Source organism: Onychomys torridus, chromosome 11 (genome assembly GCF_903995425.1).
Source record: "Onychomys torridus chromosome 11, mOncTor1.1, whole genome shotgun sequence".
Taxonomy (NCBI): domain Eukaryota; kingdom Metazoa; phylum Chordata; class Mammalia; order Rodentia; family Cricetidae; genus Onychomys; species Onychomys torridus.
In genome coordinates this window covers 73,552,821-73,566,206 of record NC_050453.1, presented here as the reverse complement: position 1 = coordinate 73,566,206, position 13,386 = coordinate 73,552,821, and the positions used below count along the sequence as shown (strand labels likewise).

At 45.9% G+C, this 13,386-nt stretch overlaps 1 protein-coding gene across 5 annotated transcripts in view; it reads right to left on the bottom strand.

The window, feature by feature from the left end:
* The window catches only part of Mgat5 (alpha-1,6-mannosylglycoprotein 6-beta-N-acetylglucosaminyltransferase), a 274,469-nt gene that overhangs the window by 164,422 nt on the left and 96,661 nt on the right, over window positions 1-13,386 (bottom strand). The window lies entirely within an intron of this gene.

Here is a 13,386-nt window from a genome sequence, read left to right as displayed (position 1 = left end):
AAGAGAGTAAGATGGAGAAGTCAGGACACCCACCATGCTCCTGTGGAGTCCCTAAATGTGACAACAAAAAGGACTCCAGACATTGCTGGACACATCCCAGGGACAAAATAGTCTTCTTTGGAGAAACCACAGAATAAAGGAAATATTCAAATCCCGTGTCTTCCTAGGCACCCTCGGGGATAAAGAGAGTGTTTGAGGAAGGCTTTTGCACTCAGCAATGCAAGAGTGAGACAGAAGGCTGTTTCCATCAGTGGCTGGATAAAGAACCTGGGATATTGTGACTAAGAAGCTTCCCCCACTTTCATGTTTTATTTGAACCAGGGTCTCTCATTGACCTGGAACTTTGACATATATGCTAAGCTAGCTGCCCACTGAGCTTCCAGAGATCCACCTGGCTCCACCTCCCATCTCATCACCCATGGTTCTATAGATACATACTGCCAAGTCTGCCTTTCTTTTTAAAATATGAGTTTGCAGATTAGAACTCAGGTCCTCACACACTCTAGGAAAATGCATCACCAACTGAACCATCCCCCTGGGTCCCATTTCAAGACACTATTCATGAAGACCACAAGGGCAGAGGAGACGGGGCTGGAGAGATTGCTCGGCAGTTAAGAGCACACACTACTCTTCCACAGGAGGCCTAGTTTGGTTCCCAGCACCCACAGCTCACAACCACCTGGAACTCCAGCTCCAAGAGATCTGCCACCCTTTTCTGGACCCCATAGACACCAACACTCATGTGGTACACATTCACACAGGCACACAGACATGTGAAGAAATGCTATACAAACAGAAAATGAGGGAAAGAGGGAAGGAGAGGGAGAGAGACAGATAGGAGGTGAGGCAGGGACGACGCAAAGAGGAAGCAAAGCTCAAACTAATTCTTACAAATCACACAACGCCCAACACCACTGCACTTAATGAATATGCTTTATATGAGCAAATGAATAAAACAGATAAACTATCCCCTAGTCATGAAGAACAATCAACCATCCTCATATAAATTATAGCTTTCTAGGTGATAAAATTATTTCTCACCTTTTTAAGAAGGTGCAAGAACTGTTAACAGCTTTATTGCAATTTTAAACAGCGGAATATTTGTTTATATTGTGGTCTTAATGGTAATTCATTTATTTAAGGATACTGTATAATGAAGAGTAGTTTTGATTACAGTTTAATAAGAAAATAAGGACAAAAATATTCCTTCCAAATTCTAGTATAATACTTTTATATTTCATAGTGTCTTATGGTTATGGTTAGCAGTAAAATGTATCTTCAGCAGGGTTACAATTTGTAATTACTAGTGAACTTTTTTTTTTTTTTTCTTTGTACTTCAAAAGTCTTGGCAGTAAAAATTTAAGCCTGACATTACTACCAGAATTTTCCGTGTCCCTAAAATTCACTGTACATACTAAGGATGAGACGGAGTAGTTGAAAACATTTAGAAGAGCCAGCCGTCTGGGGAAGGGAGCTCTGGTGCGTCTCAAGCCAGGACTTCTTTGGTAAGTGCTGAGATCATTTAGACTACAACAGAACAGGTGCCCTCACAGCATCTGGAAGTTTTCACTTCCAGGAAGCCATGACAGTACTCCGTAGAAAGGGCTAGAAGACACAACCAAGAACAGGATGGAAAAGGAGCTAGCATTGCTATGCTTTTGTGAGGGCTAATGTTGGCTAACAGGATCCGGAGTGGTGAAGAGGTCAGTCTCTGTGTACCTCTGTGAGGGGGGCTGTACATTATGTCATCTGAGGTGAATAGACCCACCCTGAATGTAGCATCCAAGAAGGGCTCTCAGAAGTAACAGCGGCTTTGCTGTGTATTCTTGCATTCTTCCTGTTTAAAGGAAGCCCAGACATTGGAGTGGTATTACATACAACTGAAAAATCGTCTTTGTGGTATCCTCAAGAGAGGACGGCAAACCATAGTTTTTCTCATCAAACTCATCTATATTTGAGGAATTACCAAGAAAGGCTGTAGTGGGGACCTGTTCCATCTATGACCTTGAAGCCCCTAGGGTGTGGATCTGGGGCTTGGATAGCGTGGACTGACTCAGGCAGCAGGAGCCGCATGGGACAGGAGCAGCCTTCCAGGACATTGCGATGATTTTGCCTATCCAGTTTAGGAGCTGTTCTCCCCAATATAATTTCTAAATGAATAGTTCCTTTATCAGTATCTGTGGATTATCTGCTATCAAAGGCTGTACATGAGAGCCATCTTTCCCCTGACCCCATCTGCCCTGAGCCAAGATTCCTTCTTCAGGGCAGGAAACAGAGAGACAAGAGAATTCCTGGAAGCTCAACCAATTGGTCTGGAGAAGGAGACCCTCTGCTTCAAACAAGAAAAAATGCAAGAATTACCACCTGAGGCTGTCCTCTGACCTCCACATGTATGCCACAATGTGCACACAGGTACTTACACACACACACACACGAGCACTGACACACACACACACACACACACACACACACAAGAGGGGGGAGGGAGAGAGAGAGAGGAGAGAGAAAGAGAGAGAGAGAACAACAAAAACCAGGGAGCTATTATCAAGACTCCTCTGTGGCACTGGTGACCGAGCCCCATTTTCACAAGGAAAGTAAAAGCCAGCCAAGCACTCTGGGCGAGGCCAAGGCTTGCCATCCACCTGTGAGGGACATTGACTATGTATGCATCAGGGGCACAGGACTGACTGACTATACAGTGAGCAAGGACTTACACCCAAACTGCCAAAGAGAACTTTCTCTGTTGCCTCTTAACTCAAATCCCTTTCTGCTATGGCTGCCTGGGAAGACAGAACATGGGCAGGAGAGCTGCAGAGTAACCTCACTCACGGCTCCAGAGCTCAGGCAAAGACAGGGTGCTAATGAGAGAGGAGGGTGTTGATGGAAAGAGAATTAACCTGGACCTCCGAGAGCCATCAGCTGCCAGGAATGCCAAGGTCCATCAATCGCACAGTTTAAAATTCATTTTTAAATGACCTTCCCTCCCACAGACAGATGACATGGCCATAACAAAAGCCAGCCTATAGTGCTTTTGTACTGCAGAAGGGCCTTCACACTGGCGCTGTGTACATGGGTACAAAGAGAGCAGGAAAAGACGCAAACACTGGGAGAGAACGCTCAGGCTACATTCTCCTATCTGTGGGCTAGACTAGGCAGATCCTGGCATGGCCACTGCGGCTACCTACCCTGCCAATGGCAATTCATGTGAGTTTGGTACTATGCAGCCGTCAGATGACTTAACAGCATGAAGAGACACCATGGAGACGATTTTTCAGCTGTGTGTAATATCACTCCAATGGCCGGGCGGTGGTGGCACACACCTTTAATCCCAGGACGCAGGAGGCAGAGCCAGGCGGATCTTTGTGAGTTCAAGGTCAGCCTGGGCTACAGAGTGAGATCCAGGACAACCTCCAAAGCTACACAGAGAAACCCTGTCTTGAAAAAAAAAAAAAAGAGAAATGAAAACTACCACTTCAATTTCTAAAAAGGAGCATGTGCATGTATACACTTGTCTATACACACAAATGCATGCATCGATCAGCACTTTAAAAAGGTTGGAGGAGGGCAGAGAATGTGGCTGAGTTGGTAGAGAGCTTGTCTATATGCAATAAGCTCTGGGCTGAGTCCCTGGCATCACATCACCAAGGTACAGTAGTGCATGCCTGTAATCCCAGCATTCAGAGGCACAAAAAACCATGGCTACATAGTAAGTTCTAGGCCAGGAGAGAAACAATCATTTTTATCACTGTTTAGATCTGGGTTTGGAGCCAAAGCTTTATATCAGTTTTAATTCTTTATATTTCCTCATATGCTCTCTCCCTTTTCTATAAAAACTTGCCGTGTCTTCCCAGTCCCATGAGTATAAAAGGCCATTGTAAACATTCAGGCGGTAGATGGCGACAGCATCAGGTAAAACACCACCTCTTAGAAACTTCTGATGACACTCATGGTGCTACCCACTTGATTTGTTTTTGGTTTTCTTCTACAAGGTCTCATGTTGTCCATGAGCCCTCAACTCACTATGTCGATGTAAGGAAGACTCTGGCCTCTTTATCCTCCAGCCTCGACCTGTCTGGGGCTGAGGCACCAGGTGAGTACCACCATATGTAGTTTTTTGTGAGCCAATGCTTGAAACCAAGGGCTTCCTGAATGCTAGTCTAGGCAGACACTCTCCCAAGTTCCTGCCTCGACTTCTCTCAGTGATGGGCTGTAACCTGTAACTGAAATAAATTCTTTCCTCCCGTAAATTGCTTTTGGTCAGAGTGTTTCTTCCACGGTCACAGAATCCAAAGGTTGAACATGTCTAACACTGAAGCCTGGGCTGTGTGGTGGAGATTCAACTAGGCTGGTATGAGGAATGACCCCCACAGAAGTGCGTGGACAATCGCTGTCCCCTTTGATCCCTACAGGTGTCACAGAAGTTGATGGAGGTCACACCCACCACTTCCTAAGGCTCAGTGACTTGTTCCAAGTCACACATCTGGCATGGAGCGGACTCCTCCCGTCTCCGCTCTACATGGGAACAGTCTCTAAGAACCTTTTATAATAAACAGTTGTCCTATCAAGAGCCCCCATAATAACTACTTGGAGCATCTTGGATGTGGAGCCCACATGAAATTTCTTCCCCTTCCTGCCTTGCTAAAAACAGGACTGGGCTTCTCACATTAATCCCAGTGTCAGGACACCACACAGACACAGAGTCCTGTGGTGATGGAGGATAGGGTGTTACTATTCATTCCTGGTTCCTACTACATGCTAGGCAAAGCCTTGAACAGAGGCCAGGCATCGACAAGGCTGAGGAAGATGACCATGCTGTTAGGTGGCCGAGAAGTTAGGAAGGACGAGAACAATGGTGGGGTGGCCCTCCTGTGAGGAGGTCTGCAGACTTCTCAGAAACTGAGAATGAGCAGGAAGCTGGGAATCAATAAGGTATGGAGGTCAAAACATTGGAAAACACTCTTCTATGACCCAGAACAGGAGTGAGGGTGGCAGGACGCTCCTCAGGGGCTCAGCATGGCAAGAGGTCTACCCAGCTTGTTCTGAGAGGAAAAAGGAACGGAGACACCAGTGTGAAAAGAGACAGGACCATGGCACACTCTGAACACCAGCCCCAGGGAAGAGCCTTCTGAGACGCATCTCCTTCTCAAGCCCGATGTGGGAGAAAGGCTTCAACAATAGGGAAGGGGTGGCCCCCAGGTTCACACACAGGCACACACACACACATACACACATACACACATACACACATACACACATACACACACACACATACACACACACACACACACACACACACACACACACACACACACTGCTGGCTGACTCCTCAATCATCACACTGGGCTGATGAACTTGGGAGCCTGGCCTGCCTTTGACAGAACTGTGTGGTTGAATATCCACCACAACACAGTAGGAAACACCCCGAGGCCCTGGAGAGGTCCATTTTTAGGTTCTAAGGGAGCCAAGAGTCCTTTCCTTAACTACACCAGCTGCATCCGAATAGAGAAAGCAGCGTGGCTCCTCCCTCAGACAAGTCCAGGAACCTCTCTCCCCTCCCAGTTCCAGCACAGTAACGATGTACTTTTCCTTCAAGAGCAGGGACCATCTCCACAGAAGTCCTAGCCCTCCCATGACACTTCCCTTGGTCCTGCTGGTAAGAACAGAGGCAGAAGAAAAATCCAAACCAAAGAAAAAAAAAATATCTCTCCCAGCTTGCAAGTGTGTCCCACCTAACCTCTGCCTTTCTCACGAGAGTTGCTGAAAGAAAAGTGCTGTAAAAGATCTGAATGGCAGCTCAGAAAGTCGTCTGGAGATGTGCAGTGCTGGCTGCAGCCAACACCCCAGATATCAATATCCAGGCTTCAGAGCTAATACCCAGGCTGCTCAGTCTAAATGGCCGATCAAAGCCCAGAGCTGACTCCCCCACCTGACTGTGCCTCCTCTGCCCGCACCCCACCCTGTCTCTCCAAGGGGTACCAGGGGCACCCCCAGCATCCATTTCCATAGCATCCCTCTCCTCTATTCATTCATTCACACTGGACCTTTCCCCTCACAGAAGGTAGGCCTGCTAGTCTCCCTGGTGTGCACCTGTCTCCTGCTGGGCATGCTGTGCCTCAACCTCCCCACTAGATCCCTCCTTTCATCATTCAGCTACATACAAACTCTCAGGACTTTCTTTATTCTACTACAGAGACACCTGCACACCCATGTTTATTATTGCTCTATACACAACAGCCAAGCAAGGCGTTGGCCTGGATGTCCATCAGCATGTGAGTGGATAATGAATACATGGCATGTGTACACGATGGGATTTGACTCAGCTATAAAGACAAATGAAGATTGTGGGAAAGTGAGCGGTCTGGATAGGACTGTACTAAGTGAGGTAAGGCAGACCCCGAAAGACAAATACTACACGTCCTCCCACGTACATAGAGCCTAGCCGTGTTTCAAGATGAGTTTCTCTATGTGTAGTCCTGGCTGTCCTGGAACTCACACTGTAGACCAGGCTGGCCTTGAACTCACAGAGATCCACCTGCCTCTGCCTCCCAAGTGCTGGGATTGAAGGTGTGGGCCACCGCCAGCTCAGAACCTTGCTTTTAATGTGTGTGTGTGTGTGTGTGTGTGTGTGTGTGTGTGTGTGTGTGTGTATCTATATCTGTTTATCTGTCTATCTATCTATCTATCTATCTATCTATCTATCTATCTATCAATGTGTAGATGTGAATTGTGCATATGAGTACAGCCTATGAAACCAGAAAGGGGATCATGAGAAGGGAAACAAAGGTGCTGAGGGTAGGGGAGGGCAACAGACTGAGGTGACATGAAGGTAGAAAGTAGGCTGGGGTGGGGTGGGGTAGGGGGATGGAAGGGACAAAGAGAAACACAAGCATGGGGGAAAAGAGAGGGGAGGAGAATCAGCAAAAACAAATTCTGTTTTTAAAATTACCAAAATTAAATCTAATATTTTATAGGCTAATCAAAATAAAATAAAATATACACTTCAGGAGAGGTGTCTTCTCCTCGGGGACATTTATTTATTTATTTACGTGTGTGTGTGTGTGTGTGTGTGTGTGTGTGTGTGTGTGTGTGTGTAGGTATGTGCACACGAGCACAGGTGCCTTCAGAGGCCAGAAGGCACCAAATCCTCTGGAGCTGGAGTTACAGGTGGTTGTGAGTGACCCAAGAGAGGAAGCCAGTAGAACAGAAAACACATTTTTTTTTCTTGTTTTTTTTTTTTTTTCAAGACAGAGTTTCCCTATATGGCTCTGGCTGTCCTGGAACTAGCTTTGTAGACCAGGCTGGCCTTGATCTCAGAGATCTGCTTGCCTCTTTAAAGGCATGTACCACCACTGCCCAGTTCTGGATCATCTCTCTAGGTCCTCCATTTTTTTTTTTAAACCAAATTTCCCCTTTGCCATTTTTCAAGGAAGAAGTGATTGCCCTCTGACATGGTCCTGCAATTATCAAGCATAGGGTAACCACAAGAGCGGAAAAGTCCTTTCCCTGCCATATGCTCAAAGCCTAGACAGCTGCTGGGACACACCAGCCAGCAAAAATGGGCCCTTACAGGCAGTCTCTAAGGATGAAAGCCAGTCAAGTGGACAGCCTAGGCCTACAAAACTCAGCAATCAGAAGCGAGGCAGTCCAAGACAAGACAGGACACAAAGCCTGGAGACCAAGATAAACCGGGCAGCAGGAAGTGGGCTATGGGTGGGAGGTAGCCAGGAGAGGCTCAAGGCTGTGTCAGTCTGAGCTAGGAGCTTAGGTACTCCAGTGACAGAGTCACTAAGATGTAGCTGGACTACCGAGAGAATCTCACTGTGCTGCGTTTTCAAAACAAGAGAACTGACGTGGCCCCCAGGTCTGGCCTTAGATAAGAGATCATCATTGGGGATGAGAATTTAGGTCAAGCAGCCAGAGACAGATTGGGTCACCTCAGAAACAAGAACAGCATTGACTAGAGTGAATGACAGCATCTCTGATGCCCTAACAGGCACAGCCCATACTGTGCTGGCCTGGGACAAGCAGGTGTGGCTAGGAGGCAGGAGCCAACACCCTCTGCACTCCAGGGATGAATGTTCTCACTGTTCTGCACTGGGGACCTTCCAGCCCATCTGAATGACCAACTCCCCAGAGGAGTCCAGAAGTCTCTTTTCATTCTGCTATCTATTTCTTATTTCTTAAGAACCGAAATGAAGCAAGATAGACAGACAGGAAAAACTTTGGGGATGAGAGTGGGAATGAGGACTTCATCGCAAAGAGACAAAGAGGGGTTGAAGTCTCTCATGCCCAAATCAGAACTCCAGAACAATTCATCTGTGCTGTGGGAGGATGCTGACATGGAATTCCTTTCACATATATTTTATGTTAAAATAACAATGAACTAGGCTGAGGCCTGGATGTATATGACCTTGGCTAGAGTGTCCATCATTTCCTCCAGTAACTAATGCACTTGTCTTCTCACAAACTTTCTTAACAAAACTGGATAGCAAGGAGGATCCGGCGGCCACAAGCTGTAAGTTGCTGACTGCTTCAGATCGAAGGAATCCTGGGTAGCTGCTGAATCCTTAAAGGGCATGACCAGAGAATGGGCTGTGGTGACTGGAGAATGATGGATTTGGAATGTTTCGGAAGTTGTGTAAAATGAATGCTGATACCGTCATGGTTCTAAGTAATTGACTCTGTTATAAACAATGTGAGTGGCCATGTTCCAATACAACTTTATTTAAACCACTACACAACAGTCTGAATTTGGCTCATAGGCCAAGCCTTGACCAACACTGCTGTTCTAGGATCTGTAAGCAGAGGTTCTAAAGAATCAGGAATCATCTAAAACCAACTACTAAAACACTTCAAACATCAAAGATCTATTTATAGTATACCAAGATCCTCTGATTCTACCAATATGGGAAAGGTTTTTTCATTTTCCTGCTATCTGACAATTTCATACATGTACATAATTCATTCTGGTAATTTTCACACATATCCCATTTCTCTCTCTCTCTCTCTCTCTCTCTCTCTCTCTCTCTCTCTCTCTCTCTCTCCAACCAAATCCCTTCTTAGATGAAGAGTTTATTTCAGTCTACTAATGGGATCCTTTTAAGCTAGACCTGGATCCTACACACATAGAATCAATTGTTCATTCTTCCAGGGCACATGTTTACCAAGCACACCAACTTGGGTTGTGTCTGTAGCAGATAAGCCAGAGCTTGCAAGCAGATGACCCATACAGCCCAGCTAAGTCACACAGGATCCCGAGTCTCAGCAGCTACCTGAGACAGGATTTCATGTAGCTCAGGCTGGCCTCCAAAATTCTGTACATAGCCAAAGACGACTTTGAACTCCTGATCCTCCTGCCTCCACCTTCCAGAGCTGCCCATCTGTCAATGGCACTGATGGCGGCAAGTTAAAGGAGAAGTGGGGGCCACCAGAATGTCTCTCCAGCTTCTCAGGATTAGCACGAGATCACATCCTAGCTAATATCACCCCATCCCTTAGTGCTCATGTGCAAAACCCTAAACCAAAGAAACAGCGAGGTGACCAAACTCATGACTCCAAAATCAAAATAAAAGCAAATCAAAACCACATGTCAGTAATCTACGTTGGAATACCTTTATTGTCGGGAGATATTTTTTATTGTCACGCTAGGGAGAGGCTACTGGTATCTTCTGCTAGAAATGTACCATGTGTGCTAGTGAACGTTAGCTGTCCACTTAACACAGCCTATAACACAGCCTCTTGTCATGGCCTGACAAGAGTTTCAGTCAAGTATCTCTCTCTCTGGGCTTGTTGTGAGGGACTGTTTTGATCTTTTAACTGATACAGGAAGGCCCAGCCCACCGTGGTGGAACTATTTCTAGCAGAAGGTCCTGGGCTATATAATTAAGCTACCCAAGTATGAGAACATGAGGGAGCCAGGGATCGAGACAGGAGTGACCCAGCAAGCAGTGTTCCTCCATGGTCCCTGCATCCAAGTTCCTGACTTGACTTCCCTCAATGATAGTTTGGAAGTGTAAGCCAAATAAATCCTTTCGTTCCCTAAGCTGCTTTTTGGTCAGAGTGCTGTATAACTTTGACGGAATAAAACTAAGACACTATGTAAGTATAATCTTACTGAAATACAGACTTCTCTAACCTCAAACATCAATAGGACCAGGAAACCCTGTCTCAGTGGACCTCACAGCAGGATGGTCTCAAATACCTCCAGCACATACACTCTAGTAAGTTCTAGAAACTCAGCTCCAAAGACCACCTAGACTGGCATGTCAGCTAAGCGGGAGGAAAGCATGTTAAGACTCGCTGAGGACTCCTGTTTCACTGTTTGCTGATAGGAAGGAAAAGATGAATGATTACTTTGCTGATGTTCATCTTGAAATGGGTGGGAATAAATAATTCTCCCCTCACCCCACCTCGGAGCTGAGGACCAAACCCAGGGCCTTGCACTTGCTAGGCAAGTGCTCTACTACTGAGCTAAAATCCCCAACCCTGGAATAAATAATTCTTATAGGAGCTTTGACATACAATGTCCTGTGATGACAAGCACTTGGCTGAAATTCCAACAGAAGACTGTGTGTGTGTGTGTGTGTGTGTGTGTGTGTGTGTGTGTGTGTGTACACACTTGTTCATGTGGAGGAAGCCAGAGAAAACCCTCAACTGTCATTCCACAAATGCCATCCATCTTGTCTGTGTTTGTTTAAGATAGGGTCTCCCACTGGTCTGGCGCTCACCAAGGGCTAAGTCAGCTGGCCAGTAAGTCCAGGGATATAGCTGTCTCTGCCTCCCTAGTGCTCGGTTTACAACTAGCACACGATGACTGGTGTGTGTGTGTGTGTGTGTGTGTGTGTGTGTGTGTGTGTGTGTATTGTTGTTGTTGTTGTTGTTTAAGACAGGGTTTCTTGTGTAACAAAACTGGATATACTAGAACTTGCTTTGTAGACCAGGTTGGCTTTGAATTCAGAGAGATCCACCTGCCTCTGCCCCTCGGGTGCTGGGATTAAAGGTGTGCCCCACCACTTCCAGGCTTTCTCCTCTCTCTCTCTCTCTCTCTCTCTCTCTCTCTCTCTCTCTCACACACACACACACACACACATACACACACACACACACATGATTTCTGAGGACTAAATGCAGGTCCTCTGGTCTCTTGTAAACTATCTTCCCAGTCCTGGGTTATTTTTATATTACACACACACACACACACACACACACACACACACACACACACACACAAATGCTAAGAGCAGATGCATTTTCTCTAGAATATGCGGGAAGCCTGCACTCTGAGCTTTTTATCAACACATAATAAAAACAACTAGTAAGATCACAAGTCTATAAATATCTAGCTCATATGTTTTTTGTGCGGCTCACAGAAAAAGTTAGATAAACTGTGATTAGAGGAAATTACTGCTAAGTTGTCCTTTCCCAGCAAGGGTATAACAAAGTACGTGTGGGATTAAAACTTTTAAGACAGCATCTACCACAGGTCACATCACACGCAACACCAACGTCCTGTGCTACTCCTTCCTCTCTGGTGGTAACTGATCTCTGAAACTGATGGACGACATAAGCCAAGTCAATGAGTCATATGACTTGTGTGGTTGGGCACTTCATGTGTTTGTTGCTGGGCGCTCTCTCTCTCTCTCTCTCTCTCTCTCTCTCTCTCTCTCTCTCTCGTGTCTGTGTATAGTGTTTATGTGTGTATGCACATGGAGGAAAGAGGTTGATGCTGGATGTCTTCCTCTTTTCCTCTCCTCATTAGCTTTTGAGACAGAGTCTCTTAGTGAGCCTGGAGCTCCTGATGTGGATAGGCTGGCTGGTTAACACACCTCCCTGGTGCTGAGATTGTAGGTATATGCTGCTGTTCAAGCCTGGCTTTTTTTACATCGGTGCTGAGGAATCAAGATCAGGTCTTTGTGGTTACATGACAAGCACTTTGCCCACTGAGCCATCCCTCCAAGACTGCTGTGACAAAGCTCGAAGAGATCAATTAAAAGCAGATAATGTGGCCAGTCTGATCCTAAAATCACCAGGGCTCCTCAGCCATGGTTGTCTTCTCTGCACAGACACACACCCCATAGAGCCAAGCTTCTGTGGCGCATGTGATTTCCTGTGTCTATACTCCAGCTGCCCAAACACAGCCTCTAGCAGCATGTGTTCTAATCATCATGTGAATGCTATATCCTGGAGGCATGTCTGTGACTGGACCATAAAGCAGAACATCAGTTCTATGCCACCACAGCATGCCACCTATAGCAAAAGATCCGAACACCGAGCCTACTGAAGCCTGGGCTTGATGGCTCAGTTTTCCATCTGATGACTAACAAGTATTTGTGCAGTTGTGCAGCATCAGGGTCAGAAAAGATGGCTCAGAGAGTGAAGGCACTTGTCACCAAGCCTGATGACCTGAGGTCCATCTCAGGGACCCACATGGTGAAGGAGAAATTATAGCAGACTATGGGGGATCCAGCCTCTCAATAGTCCTCTCCCAGGGTCTGGGAAGAATCTACAACCAGCTGAATATCTAAGCTTTGACGATATTAAATGAATCTAAGTATACAAAACTCTTTAATCCATTCACTTTATTCTTCTGAATCAGTTCTCTCTCTCCACAGCTTCTTTTCTGCTCTCAGACTCAGCTCCTCTCTGTCCCTTCTCTTCCTGTCCTCTCATAGCCCTAACTAAGTTCTTAAAGCTCTCCTCATCTTTGTCCTCAGTTCCTCCATCCACGCCCATTCCTTTCATTCCTACTCTCCTGACCTAACTCAATCCACCTACTATAGGCAAAAACTCTGTCTTGTTCTTGTCTTCTCCCATCACATGACTCTGCCCTGAGGTAGGAATTCTGTCTCTATCCTCCTTCACCTGATATGCAAAAACCCCTTTGTTCTGAGTCACTTGCTCTGGAATGCCATTTGGCCTGTGAGGGAAAGGAGGGTCTGAGCTTCATTAGCACAAGAAGCAAAGCTATGCATCTACACATCCACCTGTCTCCTAGGCTTAGGAGACAGGCATTGTCTCTGTAGGAGAGATGCCTATTTCAGATCAGCACTAGGTCTGAGAAACTATCTTTATTTGCCATGATGGCCTAGAAGTTATGAGTGCACAAGAAACTGATAGCAAGAAACAGCTAATTTATTAAAAGCTGGATAACATCAAATGCTCCTTGATATTTGACTTTTCCTCCAGAAGGATTCCTTGATCCTTCTAGGGATAGCTTTATCATATAAAGCTGAATCTCTATTTCACATTCTTGCTTCCTGCAGCAAGAACTGACCTCCACTATGTGCTGTGCTGCATGCACCCAGATACATGAATGGGCATGCACACATCATCATCATCATCATAGAAAAATCTATAAGAATATACACTAAATTCTAATTATGGATA